Source organism: Mustela nigripes, chromosome 3 (assembly GCF_022355385.1).
Source record: "Mustela nigripes isolate SB6536 chromosome 3, MUSNIG.SB6536, whole genome shotgun sequence".
Lineage (NCBI taxonomy): Eukaryota > Metazoa > Chordata > Mammalia > Carnivora > Mustelidae > Mustela > Mustela nigripes.
The window spans coordinates 71,527,063-71,546,696 of record NC_081559.1 but is presented as its reverse complement, the minus strand read 5'-3'; the positions used below and the strand labels follow the sequence as shown (position 1 = coordinate 71,546,696).

The 19,634-nt window shown below is 41.0% G+C and overlaps 1 pseudogene; it reads left to right on the top strand.

The window, feature by feature from the left end:
- Positions 1-19,634, top strand: part of LOC132014484 (tissue alpha-L-fucosidase-like) — a 46,193-nt pseudogene that overhangs the window by 432 nt on the left and 26,127 nt on the right.

The following is a 19,634-nucleotide window of genomic DNA, read 5'->3' as shown; positions in this document are numbered from 1 at the left end:
AGTTTTTAACACCCCTCTCATATGTTATTACCATGAATTCAGACAAAACAGAAAAGTATAAGGAAACTTGGAAACTTCAAGATTCTTCTAGACTTTTGCCCCAGTAAACACTTTGGGAACGGAAGTTATCTCCATGTAAAATCTCCATTAAAATCACCTTGTGGGCTTATCTGAAATTAGCACCTCCAGAATTCTTGTTCTGAGTGTTGGTTTACTTTACCTCCTCGTGTCTTGATCTTGCACTCGATATGTCCTTCTAATCAGATAAAAAAAAGAGTTGAAGCATTTCTGGAGTATAGACCCACCTTTAATGTTATTTGAAAATAGGAGCTGGGCTTGGGGGTTAGGTTTTTCCCTTTTTATTTGTGTATGATTTAGTGTTCATCCTGCACTAGACACTAAAATGCATTGTTTAATTATCTGAGCTCAACACACCATTTTATAATTCATTAGTCAGTTGCTCTTTGCAAAAGCTTATTTCTTATGAAACAAAAGTGAGAATCATGCAACTGGACTATTTATCTCTCTTTAGGGGTTGGGGGTTAATATCTGATAGCTCATAACATCTTTATTATAATGCATTTATAATGATTTACTGGAATCATTCTATGGCTAAGTATCTAATGTCAAAGCTGGGATCTGGCATGAAATAAAATGCTGTATCCTTGGGTAGCTCTAGGGAGAAAAAGGCCTCAGCCAATATTTTCTGTGTAATTCTACAAACTGTAATAAGGGTAGGGGTAATTGCCTTAATGTCAATTAAGCTATTAATAATGCCTATCTTGTCATTCCTAAATATAGCAGGGTCTCAATCATACATTACTGTCCCCTGTTAAGACTGCACAGAAATGAGATCACAGCTCCTGTGGACCAGGAAGTCTGTCTAGCACCAAGTCTCACTCCTTTCCATAAAAGAAAGTCGAGATTGATTTACTTGTTTTTGATGAAAAATGGCTCCTTAGACATACATCTGTATTTGTCAGGGCAAGTGTTGGCGGTCCTTGTGAGCAGGGACAAGCCAGCCTTAAAAACTGTCCCTGTTCCTGTTCTGCTTCTAGGTGACCAGAGTAAGGTGCTCCTAATCAGAGATTAGTTCTCTGGGATCCAGCTTGCCGATGGCGTGTGGGGATAGTCCCTTAACAACTATCCCTGCATTTTAGAGTCAGGAGGCTTCAATCCAGCTACAGGGGGCGCTGTGCCTTGAGCTTGTTGTTCTCGGCCAGCTTAGATGCAGACAAGTTCCTCAAGGACAGATAGACAACAGGCATGTCACAGAGTAAAGGGGCTGACAGTCCATCAGCCAATTTCAGCAGCCAAGGTCAAGAGTAGAGGCGTATTTGGAATAAGGAGTAGATGGTGAAGTGTGGGGTTTTGGTGAACAGGGAGAATGTCACCAGCTCTCCCAGATCCGGCCCTAAATCAGAAACCATTTATCTCACAGCCAAGAACCAGGACAAGACTCCTCTCACTTGGCACTTACATTTCTCCTGGGCTGAGATTTCTGAGCAGCCACTTCCTTCTGCCCCCCTTGGTGGCCCTCTTGGTGAAGTGAACTTCTACTTGATGATATTTAGAGCTCATTAATTCGTCCCGAGGAAGCTTATTGTATGGCAGTTTAATGACAGAAACCTGTTTTAATGCAAATGGACATGTAATCCCACTAAGCCCCTCCGAGGGTGTAAATTTAAAACAATTGCTAGGAACTGACACCAGAGTTTAATAAGATGGAGGGCCAGTTCCTAGATCCCGGTACACCCAGGGGACCCTGCTTGGACACCCAGCCCCAGCAGTTTTAGTGCAGCTGGTGGTTACCATGGCAATTTAAATGGTGGTGGGGGGTGGGGACTGCAGTGATCCTTTCTCAGGAGCTCTGGTAGAGTAGCCTGGGGTGCAGAGTCGAGGCAAGTTCTGTGCGGGGAGGAAATGAAAGGTGAGTGGGTGTGTTCTGCTCACTGTTCCTCAGGCCAGAAGGTTGGGGAAGGTGTGACCCAGACCCAGGAGGCAGCTTTCTGTCCCAGGCTGCTTATAAATCTGCGATCTGGGCAAATCGCCACAGAAAGAGCACAGAATCTTTGCTGGGAGGCAACTTCTTCCAGGCAGTGAAGGGGGAAGCTTGCCTCTGGGGTGGAGACTGGAGCGGGGAATTGTTTGTGAATATTTGCTAGATTATAATGCTGTTGGGTACTACATCATTCTCCAGAGAGCCCTGAATAAGGTTATTATGGGTGAAGTCATTTTTGTAATAAAGTTGGCTGTAACTCTGGGTCATAAATCACAGGTTCTGGTACTAAAAAAAATTACTAAACATGCCTCCGTTACCACATACTGTCCTCCTTTTAAATACTTTGATTTTACTACAAATCCTCCATTGACTGAGATGGGGGAAATACACACAATGAGCAAATGATTCCTTCCGTCCCCGGCAGCAGCCCTGCCGGCATCTGGGCCTCCCGGAATGATTTCCTGAGGTGTGATGTTATTTATGGCCTGCTTTCTCTATCAAAAAGGCAAACAGCATCCTGAGTGACCCGGGAGCATTTGCATCATTGCTTCTCTTGCTAATTGATTCATCCCCTGGCAGGGCCTGAGACCCGGGCTGTTAGCTGGACACTCTCTCCCAGCTGCAGATCCTGTGGATCAAGGTGCGTAATAAGCAAAGATGTTAATAAAATTGTTAAATGTCAAAACCGCGAACCCCACACCCATTCCGAGTCCATTGGCTCTTCTGGAATGATTCTGTGAAATACCATCTCCTCCCCTTGTCCTTTCCTCAGTCTAAACTTCATAACCTTTGTTAAGTAAGGAGATTAAGAACTATTATTAACAACACGGATTGTTTAATTTCTTTCATAACTTCTTCCTTTCAAATAAGAGTCTGGCACAGAATGAAAAGGAATGCTATCATATGAAGTGCATTTCAGATGTAATAAAGCAGAAAGGAGAGGGTGGCCCCAGTGGCAGTTGTAAGAGGGACAAAGTGTGGATCTCTATAGCTCAGTGGCTGCAAAGCAGAAAATGAAGATTGTAAAAACGTCACATAAAGAAAAAATGCACAGTGGATTCGTTTTGCGATGCCCATAATTCAGTAATGCCTTTAAGTAGCTAGAAGAAATATAATAAATGTTTTTCCACAACATTGATCATACTGTATCAGAGGAAATATTAGTGTGCAGGGAGCCATGATTATACTGGTAGTAATTCTCGGTGCAGAAAACTAGTAGAAGATGGGACCCTTTATAGGCCGAACTTTTATTGGCTGCAGTTATTTACCTTTAAGAATACGCCTAATACATTGTCCTATGGCTAAATATTTTTGCGAAAATTCAAACCAGCACTACCAGTAAATCAGAAATCCTGCCACCATTTTATAGAATTTATCTGTGTATTTTCCTGCAGACGCTCTGATATGTTCCAGAATACAAAACCAGCCAATTGACCATGTAAAAATTCTGGAATGTCTGTAAAACAGATCCTTCTTCTGTATTCTGAAGCCAGATAGGAGCGGACAGCTTTATGGCATATGTGATTCCATCCAAATGCCACCTGTATATATCTAAAACATCTCTCTAAAGAAATTAAAAGGATTATTAGATTATATAATGCAGTAAAACCAGACCCAAAGCTGTAAGCAAGGAAAGGGTATGCCTGTCACGCAACTGCTTTTTTTTTTTTTTGGTACTGAAACACCGGGGAAAGCTTTGCAAGGCAGGTTTTTTTCTTTAAGGGGAAAAGAAGGGAATTGATTCCTCATGCCAGCCTCTTGCTCCTCGGACTGGCAGGAGCTGGTAATGCGGTGGCCTAAGCAGTCTGGGGAGGGAAGGACCACATGCTACAGGAAAGTTCTACTTTTGCTCTGGAGGGACCCTGGATCTGACTGGAGAAATCATCGAACTGGGCTTCCAGAGTGGATAAGACAAGAGCTGGCCCAGCCACATTCTTGCACAACTCCCAAGGGAGAGGTGAGGCCTGGGCACAGCCATTCCTGGTGCGTCTGCCTCGAAGGCCTGCCGTGAAAGTTTCTAGGAGAAGCAACAGGGCCGAGGAATCTGCCGTGAGAGCCGGGATAGGAACATGGCGTTGTTTTACTTCAGAATCTGGATAGGCGAGCTTGCAGTTCAAAGGCCTTGGAAAAGCAAACAGACCCGGCTACCTGCTCTGTTTCAATGCACGTCTCCCCTAACTCTCCCTGACACGATGGGAATCATTTCCCAGACTTTCTTTGCAGAGACCATCCCCATGCTTTTGTCCTAGGGCTCTTTGCTTAATGCAAATCACCGTTTTCACACACACATGCTCTTTCGAAGCAGCGCAGTTTCTATAATGTTCTTTCTTCTCTGCCATTTGGGCACAAGAGGTGTGGGCTTAGTTAAAGAGCAATTGGCATTTTTTCTGGAGTTTTGTCTTGATTTTCTCACTGGAGTTGGGTAGATAGCAAAGAAGAGGTCAAAGAGGGGACCTTTAAGGTCTTCCCATCTTGAGGACTTAAGGAGGCGGGCAGTTGAAGAGAAAAACCCAACATAAGGGAGTCTAAGATTGAGAAACAACTTGCCACAAGATGACGGTTTCTCTAAAGGAGAATCGCCTGAGAAGCTGGTCAGCAGTCACTTGATGTGCTCAGCCGTGGTGTGGCCATAAGTCACTTAGAAGCTCAGGTGACCTGACAGGCTTCTGTCGCCTTCTTTCCCAACATGGCGGAGAGGGCGCTTTTTAAGCATCCTCTTACAAGTGGCCCTGCTGTAGGTACTTCCAAGCAGCAGTGGCTCTTCTTGGTCTTTTTTAATGAAAATTCTTATTGTTGTTATTTATCTTACTCAGTTAGTTGCCTGCCATGCCAGTTGAAAGAATGAAATTTCAAATGAAAAAATTGGGGGGAGGCTAATAGCTCTTTGAATTCCCTCTTTAGATGTGTGATCATGTTCATGGAGCGGTTACCAAAACTTACTGAAGATCTGTGGGTGGTCCTGTTCTTTTTTCCTTCTCCTTCTTTCCTCTCTTTCTTGTCATTCCTCCCTCCTCTCCCCTTCCTCCTTCCTGCCTTCCTTCCTTCCCTCTTTCCTCCCTTTCCCCCTTCTCTCCTTTATTTTCCTTTCCTTCTCTTTCCTCTCCTTTCCCTTCTTCGTCAACAACTTGGAAAAAAATCTTAATGAATTTCTTAGAGCAGTTCTACAACAATGAAAATATTCAGGGTCACACGTGCCTTCCCTGGAATATCTAACAGTGGAGTCAAGTGTAGCTTCCATTTTTGCTGGGTTTGCAGTAGCACAAAGTCTCATTTATGCTTGCAAAAATATCTAAGCGTGCTTAGGAGGATCAGAGAGACCCTTGGAGAGTAGACCACTATAATTTTAGTAAAATTAAAAAGCAAGAAAATAATGATAATGGGACAACAGACTTTGGAACCTACTTAGTGAATAAACAGTAAATGTAGCTGCAGTGGCGATCTAACCTGAATTACTGACCTACACTGTGGCCAGGCACCATTTAACAATACAGAGTATTTGGTTATAATAGGGAACGTTGTGTGTTTTTAAAATGAGACATATTTGTAATTATCTCTACAACCGCTAGATGTCACTGTTGCATACATCTGTCCCTAAAAACTTCCCACGTAGACCATCTGAAACTGGTATTTTAAGGACTGTCATGTTACCTCCTCCGAGTTCTACCCTTTGATGGAGCACGGGCTACCATGCTAACATCTCTCTTCTCCATCAGTGCAGTCAGCCCGATTCTCAGTTATGGCACTCTACTGGGAATTCTTCTAATTTATACAGGATGACATTCCCCAAACACAATTATCTTCTTTACTAAATTTAAAAGGAGTATGGTACTTTTATAATAGTTCCCAACATTGTATATTAATTATAACTAACACATTCTGGATACCAAATGGAATGAAGTGAAAACATAACCATAAAATACCCTGGATTTATAAAGTGTCTTTTTTTCTCCCCTCAAAGAGCTTATAGCAGTTTCCTATCTATTTGCTCATCTGTCTTCCCAACATCCCTAGGGGGTTACCTGCTTTAATGCTTTTATGAGTCAAAGTTGACCTGTGAAATAAATTGAATGAAGTAATTATTTACACTGGCATCCCAGGAGTAAAGCAAAAGCAAACACTGAAAATGTGTTCCAGACAGCTAATTCTAGTTTGCAAAAGTAACATACTGAAATTTTGGTAGTTCTGGTTTTCTTTGTCAATTACTTTTATAATTCCTTAATTCACGGGCCCTTTAATACTTCTTTTAAAAAGTTGTTTTAAAAAACCTGAGCCATCTAGTGTAGCTGACGTTATACAGAAGTGAGATCTAGAGACTTCCCAAATGTGAAAAAAGCCTGGCTCAGTAGAAGTGCTAGACTAGACTAGACCAATGTGTGTGTGGGGGGGGGGGCGGGGGGGGGGGGGGGCACGTATGGGAAAAAAAAGAACAGGTGGACCAATTGGAACAGTACTTAGCTTTCTCTATGGTTAAAAATGATCGTGCGCTTCAGTTTCACTGTCTTGTTTAATCTCTTTCTTTTTCTTAAAATCTTGGATTTGTTTTCTTAAACTTCCTCTAGTTCCTTTGCACTGGGGAAACCAGAACTGTTCTTAGAGGACTATTGGTCTAGATTCAGGGCGGGGGAAGGGGGGAGATACTCCATGTTTAGTAAACTAGCAGAGAGCTGTGTTGCCTGCCATGCTTTGATCCAAAATTTCAGTCATTGTTTCCACATTTAGGGGCTGGAATGAACATCAAAGAAGTGGGTGTACGGAATTTACTGAATGCCAAAGAAGTACAATAACATACAGAGGATATAAGCAAATCCCAGTGGCAAAATTTGCTGCCAATTCTTGCACATAATAGAGGCCCTAAAGTGACAGTCTATCTTTGACAAATGCATAATGATATCAATGCCAAGGGAAGGAACTAGCATGCTGAAAGGTGAATAAAAGAGTTGGGAACAATTCAGTGCACTTACACATTTCCTTAGTGTGTTTTCACACAACAAGGAAAGCAGATGACACAAATGCATTAGGTAATCATTGGACGGGGCTGCAAACTCACCAGCAGTTTGAAATGACCTGGCTCTTTTGGGATCTAGCTCTGAAGATGAAAATAAAATGTGATTAGAAATAATTCATCTTCTGGAGGGGGAAAAAAAGGAACAAGTAAAGTGAAAATAGCTTTCTTGTTCTGTCTTGGATAGTTCCAGTTTTAAAGCCCATATGTTGTTTGCTATAACTTCTTCGCCTCCCAGGGCCAATGCATTCCAAACGCTTCAGCTAGTGCACTGCACCGAGGAGCCTAGAAAGTTAGGGCTCATTTGTATCCTCAGTCTTTGTTCAAATATGGATTAATTTTGGTTAATTTCAGTAGGTGCACATAAAGTAAAATGCACAGAACTGAAACCATGGAAATCAGGCCATTGTGTGATCATCTAAAAACCTACTTTTCAAGCTCCTTTAAGTTTTATTTTTGAAATAAAAACAGTAAAAATGACTGTAAAAAGTTTCCAAAAGCGTTGACATCATGAGCAACTGCTAACCGAGGCTATTCCCAGAACAACAGCGCGATTTTGGATAGAATTCTAGAAAAGCTAACTGCCCTGCAGTGCCAGCTATAAATATTTCATTCAGGAGGTGATTCCAGAAGGGTCCCGAGGTACATGGCTCTTGCCTCTGGGGCCAGGTATCTGTGTAGATGCCTGTTGCGTTACTGTCACCTGTGCTAGCCTGGGACTGCAAGGGCAGACTCTCACCCTTCGGCAGCAGCTCTTCGACACTAGCCCTTCGACACTGAAGGTTGGCGCGTAAGGCCTTGTGTCAGCTGCTTTAAACAAGCCGTCCGTGTGGGAATGTTTAGAGAAAGAAGTTCCAAGACGTCACAGAACACAGCAAGTGCCTACAGGGTTCATGAACGCAGTCTGGTAATGAATTGAGTACAAGTGTGACCAAGAGGTGTGTGTATTTGAAATTCTCCTTGGTAGAGCAAGACATTGTGCCAGTTGCAAATAGAGCCACCATTTCTGTCCTTCGCATCGACCGATCAGAGCAGATTACGTATCTACACCCAAACCACTTCCAATGCAGCCCCTACCTACAGGTTTTCAGTGCTGCTTACAAAAGTTCTTCTGCAGCCTTGCACTGCATGATAACGGAGCTCACAGAAGGATCCTGCTCTGTTTCTTGTGCATGTTAAGTAAATGCAGTGCTTTTCATTATTTCAAACTCTGTAAGGTCATGACTGAGTGCCCAGAAAATGGACAAACAAGTATTCAACTGGCTGGATGAACCATGGCTTTCTGGCATTAAAAGTGCAATATTTATGAGTTAATTTAATCATAGAAGAAAATATTGAGTAGGTGACTGAGTAAAATGATGACTGTGTATTATGTTTTTGCCATGCAGCTGGATAAACATATTCAACGACAGACCTTGGCAAGAACTGCAAAGATGCTCTTGACAATGGCATGAATAAATATTAGGTGCTGCCTCAAATTCACTGCATTTGAGGTCTTGAGCAAAGCCAGATGAGGTTTAGCAAGGAAGCGGAGAAGAATCCACGCATGCACACGGGGATTATGTAAACACTGGAGTCTTTCTCTGCTGCCTGGGAATTGCTCTAACATCCATTTTCATCTACATCACTGACAGTTTTTTTTTTTTAAGTTATTATCTCTGCACTTCTAGGAGTGTACTTTAGCATGAAAAGCCAGCTTTTGGGAAGCCCGTGGCAAATTTTTCAACAACATGGACACGGGGAGGAGAGAGATACTTTGCATAGACTACAGAATGCTGACAAAAAGAATGATTCTATTTTGTAGTGACCCAATCCAACCTATATAGACCACTAAATTTTAAAAAACTTCTTTAGATGGCTTCTTAAATTTCTTTAGAATATATGGCTTCTGATTCCAAGAAGAACCATAAGGAAAAACGATGTTTTGAAAAGATATTTTGAAGGGAGGAGATGGGTCACATTAACAGCCTCTTTATGGAGCATTTGTAGCCAGTGCTGAAGGAAGCAGCGTGGGAGAGAGCGTTACAGAAATAGCGAGTTTTCCCCTGAAGAATTGTTGTTTCACTGACAAAGAGAAGCTCTTTTCCCCCAGTTTTGTTGAGATATAATTGACATATGAGATTGTATAAGCTTAAGGTGTGAGACATGTTGGCTTGGATATTTCTTTTGGGAAAAGACCACCACCAGAGCATTGGTGAACACCTCTGTCCTGTCACATTATTGCCGTATTTTTTTCTGTGGTGTCAGCATATAAGATCTATTCTCTACGCAGCTTTTAGGTATACACTGCATATGGTTAATTACATTCACCAGGCTGAACATTAGATCTCCCCAACCTTACTTTTCTTGTAACTGCAGGTTTGTACCCTTTGGCCAACATTTCTGTATTTCCCCACGCCCTTCCCCTGGCAACCACCATTCTACTGCCTGTGTCAGTGATTTATTATTATTATTATTATTATTTTTAAGATTCTGCATGTAAGTGATAGCGGGCAGTATTGTCTTCTCTTTCTCTGTTTGACCTATTTCACTTAGAAAAATGCCCTCAAGTTACATGCATGTTTTTGCAAAGGCAGGATTTCCTTCTTTCTCTTAGCTAAATATTCCATATTATATATATATATATATATATATATATATATATATATATATATATACACACACACACACATACACACACATATACACACACTCTCACACACACATGTATATATGTATATATGTATACACACACACACAGAACATCTTCCTTCCTACTTTGATGAATATGTAGGTGGTTTTCATGTCTTGACTGTTGTGGATAATGTTGCAGTTGACATGGGATTGCTGATATCTTTCCGAGACCTTATTTTCATTTCCTTTGAATACATACCCTGCATTGCGTTTGCTGGATCATATGTAGTTCTATTCTTAATTTTTTGAGAAACCTCTATGCTGTTTTCCAAGTTTCTGTATTCATTTACGTTCCCACTAATGGTACACAAAGATTCCCTTTTTGCCACATCCTCACCAACACTTGTTATTTCTTGTCTTTTTGATGATAGTTATCTAAGGGTGTGGGGTGATAACTCCTTGTAGTTTCCATTTGCATTTCCGTGATGATCAGTGATACTGAGCACTTTTCTCTGTCTATTGGCTATTTATATATCTTCTTTGGAAAATTATCTGTTCAGTTCCTCTGCCCGTTTTCAATTAGATTATTTTTTTGTTTTGTTATTGAATTTTATGGGTTCTTTATATCTTTTGGATTTTAACCCCTTATCAGATATATGATTTGCTGATATTTTCTCCCACTTCATAGGCTGCCTTTTCATTTTGTTGGTTGTTTCTCTTGCTGTGCAGAAGCTATATAGTTTGATGTAGTCCCAGTTTTAAGTCTTGCATTTGTTGCTTGTACTTCTGGTGTCATATCTAAAAAATTATTGCCAGAACCAGTGTCAAAAAGGTTTTCCCCTGTGCTTTCCTCTAGGAGTTTTATGGTTTTCAGTTCTTCTGTTTTAAGTCTTTATTTCATTTTGAGTTAATCTTTGTGTGTGGTATAAGATAGGGGCCCAGTTTCATTCTCCTGCATGTGGTTATCTTAGCTTTCCCAGCACCCTTTATTAAAGAGACTCTGCTTTCTGCATTGAGTATTCTTGGCTCTCTTGTCAAAGAAAAGTTGACTTACATGCAGGGGTTTATTTCGGGCTCTCTCTTCTATTCCATTGCTCTGTGTGTCTGTATTTTTGCAAGTACCATACTGTTTTGATTGCTAAAGCTCTGTAATCTAGTTTGAAATCAGGAAGCGTGATGCCTTCAGCTTTGTTCTTCATACTTTGGGCGTTCAGGATCTTTTATGGTTTCACATGAATTTCAGGATTGTTTTTTCTATTTCTTGAAAAATGTCAATATATTTTTGATAGGGATCGCATTGAATTTATAGATGATTCTGGGTGGTATGAACGTTGTCTCTTATAGGCAACAGATAACTGGGTCTTGTTTTTTTAATCCATCCAGCTACTCTGTGCAATTGATTGGAAAATTTAATTCATTTACATTAGAATACTTCTTGATCTGTAAGGACTTATTAATGCTGTCTTACTGTTTTCTGGTTGCTTTTTAGTCCGTTTGTTCCTTTTTTCCTTCCTTGCTGCCTTCCTTTGTGAACTGATGATTTTGCATAGTGGACTGCTTTGATTCTCTTCTCTTTATCTTTTGTGAAGATACTGGAAGTTTTTATTTGGTGGTTATCTTGAGGCTTACATAAAACGTTTTCTAGATATAACATTAACAACCAAACTTGGATTGCATGCAAGAACTCTACCCTTTTATATTTCTGATGTCACAATTTACCTCTTTTTATATGGTGCATTCATTACCAAATTATCATAGTTATAGTTATTTTTAATACTCTTGTCCTTTAAGAAAATTTCTGACTGAGGTCTTTGCTTCTTATTTTCTGGAGCACACACACTGTGTCTAGAACAACAACAGAAGAACTATGGTATCTGGGCCACAGTGTACGTGCCACAGACTTCTGCTAAATCTTTAATTTCCTAGATTGCTTTTTATTCTTTGGTCATCTTAGCATTAAAATATGAGGACAGAATGCATCAGTGAGGCTAGCAAAGCCTATGAGAAAAGAACCCCTAAATGGGTGTGGGTATTCTAGATCCTAGTCTTGATGTGTGACACTGGCCAAGTCACTTTGCTTCTCTGTACCTCAGTTTTTTCAATCTGTAAAATTATAAGAACATTTTCTTGCCCAGATTTCAGAGTCTGATTGTGAGAGAAAAACTAGAGCATCTAAAGCTTTAGTTTCTTTTGTTGTTAAATCACTGTGCATTTAATTGGAACTCTGATTTATTCCTGAAAGGATTTCAGTTGCACTTAGAGAAGTTAAAATACAAACTTAAGATAGGATCATGACGGGGTGCCTCGGTGGCTCAGTCTATGAAGCATCTGACTCTTGGTTTCAGCTCAGGTCATGATCTCCTGGAGGTGAGATCCAGCCTCACCTCCGGCTCCAGCTCAGTGTGGAGTCTGCTGCTGATTCTCTCTCTCCCTCTGCCCCTCCCCGACTGCCTCTCCCCTTCTGTTCCTTCCCATCCCTGTTCATGCATGCTCTCTCTCTCTCTTCTCCCTCAAATAAATAAATAAGTAAAATCTTGAAAAAAAAGATATGACCGTGACTACAACTAATACTTCTCAGTATAGCCAAGCAAATATGGTGACTCACAAACTTAATTTTTCCTTATTTTCTTTTGAAGAATCCTCTCAAAATCTAATTTTTTAAAAAAGATTTATTTATTTAGTTTAGAGAGAGGGAGAGTGCACTCAAGTGGGAGGGAGAAGGAGAGGGAGTGGGAGAGAAGCAGACTGCCTGCTAAGGGCAGAGCCCAATGCAGGGCTCAGTCCTACCACCCTGAGATCATGACCTGAGCCAAAATCAAGAGTCAGGGGCGTAACTGACTGAGTCACCCAAGTTCCCCTCCAAATCTTATTTTTAAAAGGAAATCTAGCTCATCTCCCAACTGCTCTGTCTTCCTGGTAACATTCTTAATTGGACACATTCCACTTTGACGTGCATTTTCAAATAGATGACTGGAATGCTTGATCCGCGTGGGGGAATAAGAAGTAGCAAGAGGGGTGTTTGAACATGAAATTACCATAATTTGGTAATGGTTTGGATTTGGGAAAGTGAGAGAATAAAATGTCAAAAGATGACTCCCAGACTTACACAGATATTGAGAGAAGAAAGATTTAGAGGAATAATCAGGAATTCAGTTTGGGATATGGTAAATCCAGGAAAAGACCATAAAGGCATCTGCGATGGTAAAAGAGCACTGAGCTTAAAGGCAGATGACCTCAGTTAGGGTCCTGCCTCTGCTCCAGTATGTATGAATGTGGGGAAAAAGACTTACTCTTCCTGAGTTTTGGTGTCCTTATCTATAAAGTGAACATATTAATATCGTTCTCATTACTTTGTTGGGAAGGTAAAATGACAATTTTTTAAAAAATGCTTTATTTTTTTTAAGTAATCTTTACACCCAACTCAGGACTTGAACTCATGGCCCTGAGATTAAGAGTCGCTCATTCCACCAACTGAACCAGCCAGGCACCCTCATTATAAAATGAGGGCATTTTATAAGGAACTGTCCTATTTCTTGTTACTATAGAGACATAAGAAATAACACAATGAAACAAGTTTGGACATTTTCTCCTGGAAACATCCCCACTAAGTAACAGATACCTTTTTCTTCTTGTCTTTTCACTAACTCACATTGTGTCTTTCACTGAGCTACCTTGGAGGCCCACTTTTTCTCTTCCCTATCTTCAGGAGAATGCCTATACCCATAATCTCATCTTGAAGGGCACAAGGAATTAATGTGGAGAAAGTCTCTTGAGATTCATGGTTCACTAGGGGCAGGAATCATGGCTCTGGAATGCTATGGGCTTCCAGTGAATATTAATTGGTAATTCAGCATTACCACTTAGGTTTTAAACTGGTGAGAAGAAGAAGAGATTTTAGTCAGTCGGGAGAAAACATCCCCATCCCTGCTCATGTTGGGTTGGGAACATCCATTAACCCCACAAAGTCAAGCCTCAGGTTATCCCTAAAATCCAAGGAAGGAAAAAGGCCATGGATACATGAGAGAGAAGCTAATGTTTCCCCTGCTTAAGTTTCCTCAGGGTGAACTCCTTGATCCCTACCTACAATGATGTACTGAAAATCTGTGTGTGGTTAACTTATTTTGACCACTCAAAAGCTAAATAGTGAATCTGGCTGCCAACAGCAGTGGGATATCTTTGGATATAGCAGAGATCACGGGAGAGGGCAGAATTCACCCACCTCACACAGAGTCTAAGAAGGCTCATATTTCAAGGGCAAATAGATTCCATTTGTGGAATACAGACTTCATAAAATTTGAACATTTATTGAACCTCAACAAGGGGCAAGGAGTACAGAAATATCTAAACTGTGCCTCAGTCTTACCACCTATCTGTGGGGAGAAAACTAGTAAATGAAAGACTTGGTACTAGATAACCTTTCTGTACAGTGAAACAAGTTTTGTGGTGGTGTTGTCTTTGCCTCTTAACGTGTATTTTGTGAATCTCTGTTTCCCGCCGGAGAACTTCCAAGAGCAACAACAAAAAATAAAAACAGAGGTCCAAATATCTCCATATTTTCCAAGATGGAATGTTGTTTCTGTTAAAAACAATTTTCCAGCTGAGCTCTATGACCAGTATCTGAACATGAAATTCTTATTTCCTGGGAGTTCTAATAAGTGTCTCTAGTATATTTGGAAGGATGTCTTGAAATACCAGAATAAGAGGTCAGTCATTAGCAAATTTTCAGATCCATGCAAACTGGCTTGATACTATGCTTTCCAGTATATGTGTATAGGGAGGTGTGCATATATGTCACTCCAAAGAGAAGAACCACTTGTCATCTGGTATTCGTAGAGCATTTAGGACAGTAGCTACACCACAGTAAGTCCTATGTAAGTCTTGACTGCTGCTGCTTCTACGACTAGCATTACAACACTGTTAACTGTTGGAAAGACTAAAGTGTATGCTATGACCAGGACTCAACTGGGCTGGTTTCATGAGCTCTACCAGCCCCTGGTTCTTCTCACCCATGAATGACCCTTTGCCTCTTGGGAAGACCATCTTTCTAGGTCCACATTTTTGCCCTGGCTGACTCTTGGGAACTGTCAGAGTGCCAAGGGAAGCTTGGGGATATGGCGAGTTGCGGGAGGGAGGGGTGCATCACTCTAAGGCAGTGCTTCTCAAATTATGTAGAGTGAAAGAGAAGTTTTTTTTTTTTAATTTGCAATCTATCACAGCCTGATATTTTGGAAGGGGCAATAAAAGTAACTAAAAATGGAATAAAAAAACCAATACACACAACACCCAAGTGCCATTTTTTTATTAGATTCAACAGACATAAACTCATCCTACCAAATGGATATCAACATTTTAAATGCTTTCTCTCGATTCTATCCTGGTCTCCTCTCTGAATGGTAACCAAGATGACAACAGCGGGCCTCATTTTGAATAGCAATATCTTAAAAGACACTGAGGAACCCCCAAAGGCCTGTCATTTTCTTGCTGTTCTCCTTTTGTGGAGCTCAGAGGGCTCTCACTGCAGCAGATGACACTACAGGTCTGCAGGCCTTTGGCCTCAGCTTCACTGGAACGAAGCTGGTGCATACAAGGTGACCGAGAGAGGCCATCGGGGGAAGCTGGGTTCTGCTGGGTGCTGGCCATTGTCTCAGCAGGGGATTTATGCACAGCTAAGCAGTGGGCTGTTCAATGCAGATGCGCAGGTGTGGGAACAGTTTGTGATAGGCAGGTTTATGGCATATAAACACATTGTATGATATACTGTAATCAACTCTATAAACAACTTTAAAATTGTCTATACTTCATATTTCCAGCATTTGGTTTTGTTAATCATATGTCTTCCTGACAGCAATTAAATAACCTTGAGAGGAAATGTACACCTGCTGTCTCCCCTGGGGAAACTACATCTCTTTGGTGAATGACATAAGTCCTCTTTAAAGCATAACTGAAGACAGAATTGAATTTGGAGATATGTCTCCTTTCTCTCCTGTTTTCTCTCTAGTTGAAATGGAGGGCTTGGTGTGATAGAGCTGGTCTTTTTCTGGGTCCCTAGTCTAAGATTCTACTTAAAACAGAACGTTTCACTGAGGGGCTAATTAAAGACAAGAGCTAAATGAGGTTGAGACGAGTATGGCAGTGAGGAGGTCCCACATTCATCTCCTTGGCCTGCACCCCCACTCTTCCCAACCTCTCTACCCCAAGGTGCTCCATTCTGTCAGATTTCCTTCTGGGAACACCAGATTGATCCTGTTTTCCTTCAAACAAAAGAGAACATAACAAAGCATTTGCTTCGCTTGGGTCAGGTTCCACACAAAGTCCACTCATTAAGATTGATGAATTAAAAGTCTCTCTTAATTGACAGATGTCAGGCCAGGGGGGGATCCTGGGGGCTCAGTGTGGGCTGGGCACCACTACAGCCTGAAGTGGCCAAGTATTGACTCTGGATCAGTTGGGTGACGCAGAATTTGGGGAGTTAGTGCCCCAGAGGCATGTTCTCCAGCTGGCCTGGGTCAGTGAGTGGGATGGGTACACTGGATGGGTGAGGAGCCGCCCCAGGTGCAATAACTACCAGGACCCTCAGACTTAGGGCCACAGTTCCCCTTGTAACTCTTCCACCTCCACGAGTGAGCTGAACTCGTCTAAACCATGTAGCCAGTAGGTAGTCCTGACCACAGAGTATCACAAAGCCTTCACCAACTGGCCAAGGCTATGTCTTGGATCCAGAACTCCGAGGACGTGAGACCCCATCCCCATCATGTTCTGCTGAGTTGATGAGTAGGGAACAGCTGTTCAGAAGAGGAACATGTGCCCTGAAGTCTTTCACTCACTCTTAGAATGGCCCCATCAACTGTCTACTTGGTAAGAAAAATGGCTTCAAAACACAGTGTTTTGTCAGTGTGAAAACAATGCTATATGACCTTGTTAACTGGGCCCTGAACTGTTGATCTGATGGAGATTGAGAATGTCCTGATACTTATTGGAACTCTAGAAATTTTCTTTCTTGGATCTTCAGGGATAGCTCTGTGAGGGATGAAGGGAAATGACCTGTGGGGTTGGAAGTGTTCCTGTTACCATGGATAATACTACAACTGTCAAGGCAAATTCAAGCCAGGGAGGTCACTAGATCACAGGTGGGAGATACACACCACATCCACAAGGCATCCTGGGATTATCAATGGGACAGGGCCTTGTCTGACATCGCAAGGGAATCTGAAATCATTTCAGAACTGGTTTAGACAGTAGGTTTGGGAGGCAACTATCTTCTCAATGTTAAACCCAGTAAATATGGACTGGTTGTTCCCGTCTTCCAAGAAAGCTTCTTGGTGCTGGGAAGTGGTTAAGCATCAATGGGGAGGCTGTCTATGCATCTAAACAATGGAGGGTGCAATGGGAAAATAACATAGTATCTATGGTATACCTTAAAATGATCAGCTATGTGTGCCATTTTACTGAGCTGGTAAAAAAATGAAGACTTAACCCCCCATAACTATCTTGACTACAAAGGTAGGGGTGCTGGGAATCCAAGAAGATCAAGGTGGTCTACAGATCTGGATAAAATTGTCCTCATTTCTCTGACCTCACCACCTGCTCTCCCAGTTGAGTTTGCTTAGACTGTGAAGCTGATGATAATTGAAGTTCAAGAGAAAAAGGACACTGCTTGGTGTTGGCTGCTTCGATTTTCCTTGAATAGTACCATCACTGTAATAAACCAACTTCTCTTCCCTACCCATAGATGGCTTTTCCAACACATTTCAATCAGAGGAACTGAGCACATTACACCGAGTCTCAATGAAACAAGGATCTGAGCACCACTGATAGTATACCTCACTCTGGGAAGCAAAAGAGAGGACTGAACAATTAAGCTCTGAGTTCATCCATTTCTACCTTTGGAAATTATCTACAATGGGAACTTTCCTCAATAATCTGTTTGATAAGCCTACTTGCTTACTCTAGGACTTTAGTCTGAGAATAAGTGAAGTCACTCTGTTGCCTATGAGAGGAGTTAGCAAGTTTGGCAAACTCAACCATATGCTATTTATTTAATGTCAATTGTCAACCAACCTCTCCCCCCCCCCCAAGTGCAGGAGAGCCTAGAGGCTTCTAGGCTGCTAATGTTCTATCTTCAGAAGTTTCTGGAGAAAACTAGTAGCTCTGAAATTCAGTCTGTTTACAGGGATGCTATTTTTAAAAATGGATGTGATTCTATTCTGCCTTTTAAAATATGATCAAGGGGCGCCTGGGCGGCTCAGTGGGTTAAGCCTCTGCCTTCAGCTCAGGTCATGATCTCGGGGTCTTGGGATCAAGCCCCACATTGGGCTCTCTGCTCAGCGTGGAGCCCCGCCCCCCCACCTGCCTGCCTCTCTGCCTACTTGTGATCTCTGTCTGTCAAAAACAAAACAAAACAAAACAAAGCAAGAAACTTTAAAAAAATGGTCAAATAAATACATTTATATGTAAAGAAAAATTACATATCTCCCTATCATCTCTCTCTCTCCTTTCTTTTTTTCCTTGCAATTTTAATGTTGTTATTGTTGAAGAAACTGGGTGTTTGTCTTGGAGTTTCCAATAGTTTGAATTTATTGTATTACTCTGTCATTGTACCCTCTAAATTGGCAGTTAGATCTAGAGGCTTGATAAAATTCAGGTTCAATTATTTTGTCAAGGGTATTTCTTATACAGTGTTTTGTACTTCTATTAAGATGTACATAATGTTTGATTGTCTCTCTTTGGTGATCTGAGCAGCCATTGGTGGTCATTGCTCAGATCCACTAATTCATTAGGAGGTCACAAAATGATGATATCCTGATTTAATTGATCTTTCTTCATTTGTTAGCTGGAAAACTTCTATAAATAGGAAATTCCCCTGACTCTCTGGTCACTCTGAGACCACATATTTTTTGTTTGTTTGTTTTGTGTTTTAGCTCAATGAATTTGTTCCTTAGCATCCTCTAGAGGGGAGTCTAAATTTTTGGTATCATACTGAACTTACACGAATTTGAATATACTTGATATGTTTCAACCCATTGCATTTATCAACCTCCTGATGCTTAACTCTTTGATCAGTTATATCCTCTTTAAGCTGGTAACCAAATCCTTTGGGCAGAACCCCAGTAGTTTTTCATAGCTTCCTTGCTTTCTGGTATGACAGGATATTCCAGACTCATTTAATGAACTTCCTGGAAGTTCATGAGGCCTGGAATCAGCCTCGAGTCAGCCATCTTTCCAAGTGACTTGGTTCCTTTGGTGGGGAATAGTATTTAGAGACACAATTAAGGTTCCAAGAGTGCCCACTGTCATTGGGTTAGCCATTGTTTACAGGCCTTTCCAGTGGACAGAAATAGAAAATGAGTCCTTTTTAAACATAAAACACATTATGAATCAGAATTGCTACTGCAGATTTATTTGCAGAACAAGAGGGTTTTACTTAATCTCAATGATCCTACATTTGTGTCTGCTCTCACCCAAGCCGATAGTCCCAGTTCCCAGTGACATCAATATAAAAACATTGTTGCTTTCTCTCACACTATAAACACAATAGTTTCAGACCACCATCAATAACTGAAACAACTATATGATTAGTGAGTCAATAGTAAATCTGTTGAATTACTGTATAACCTAGCAGAGGGATAATGCTAAATTATAACTTAAAACTTAAAAGTAATAAGTAAAATGACTGACACATATGATTCTGTGAAAATAAGTGTTTTACATGTAATCCACATGAGTTATAACAGACCCATTTTGCAGATGAGAAAACCAAGACTCAGAGAAATTAAATATCTTGCCAAAGTTTACAGTTAATAAATGGCATAGATGGGATTTGAACATAAGGAAATTCCAACTCATTGCACACGGAGACACCTAGATTTCCATTCATTCTAAGCACATTCAGAAAGTCAGAAAATAAACATTTTCTAGACCCCACTCATAATTGGGAAATAAAATCTTATTAATACTTCTAGGCTCATATTACTACTACTACTACTACTACTACTACTACTACTACTACTACTACTACTA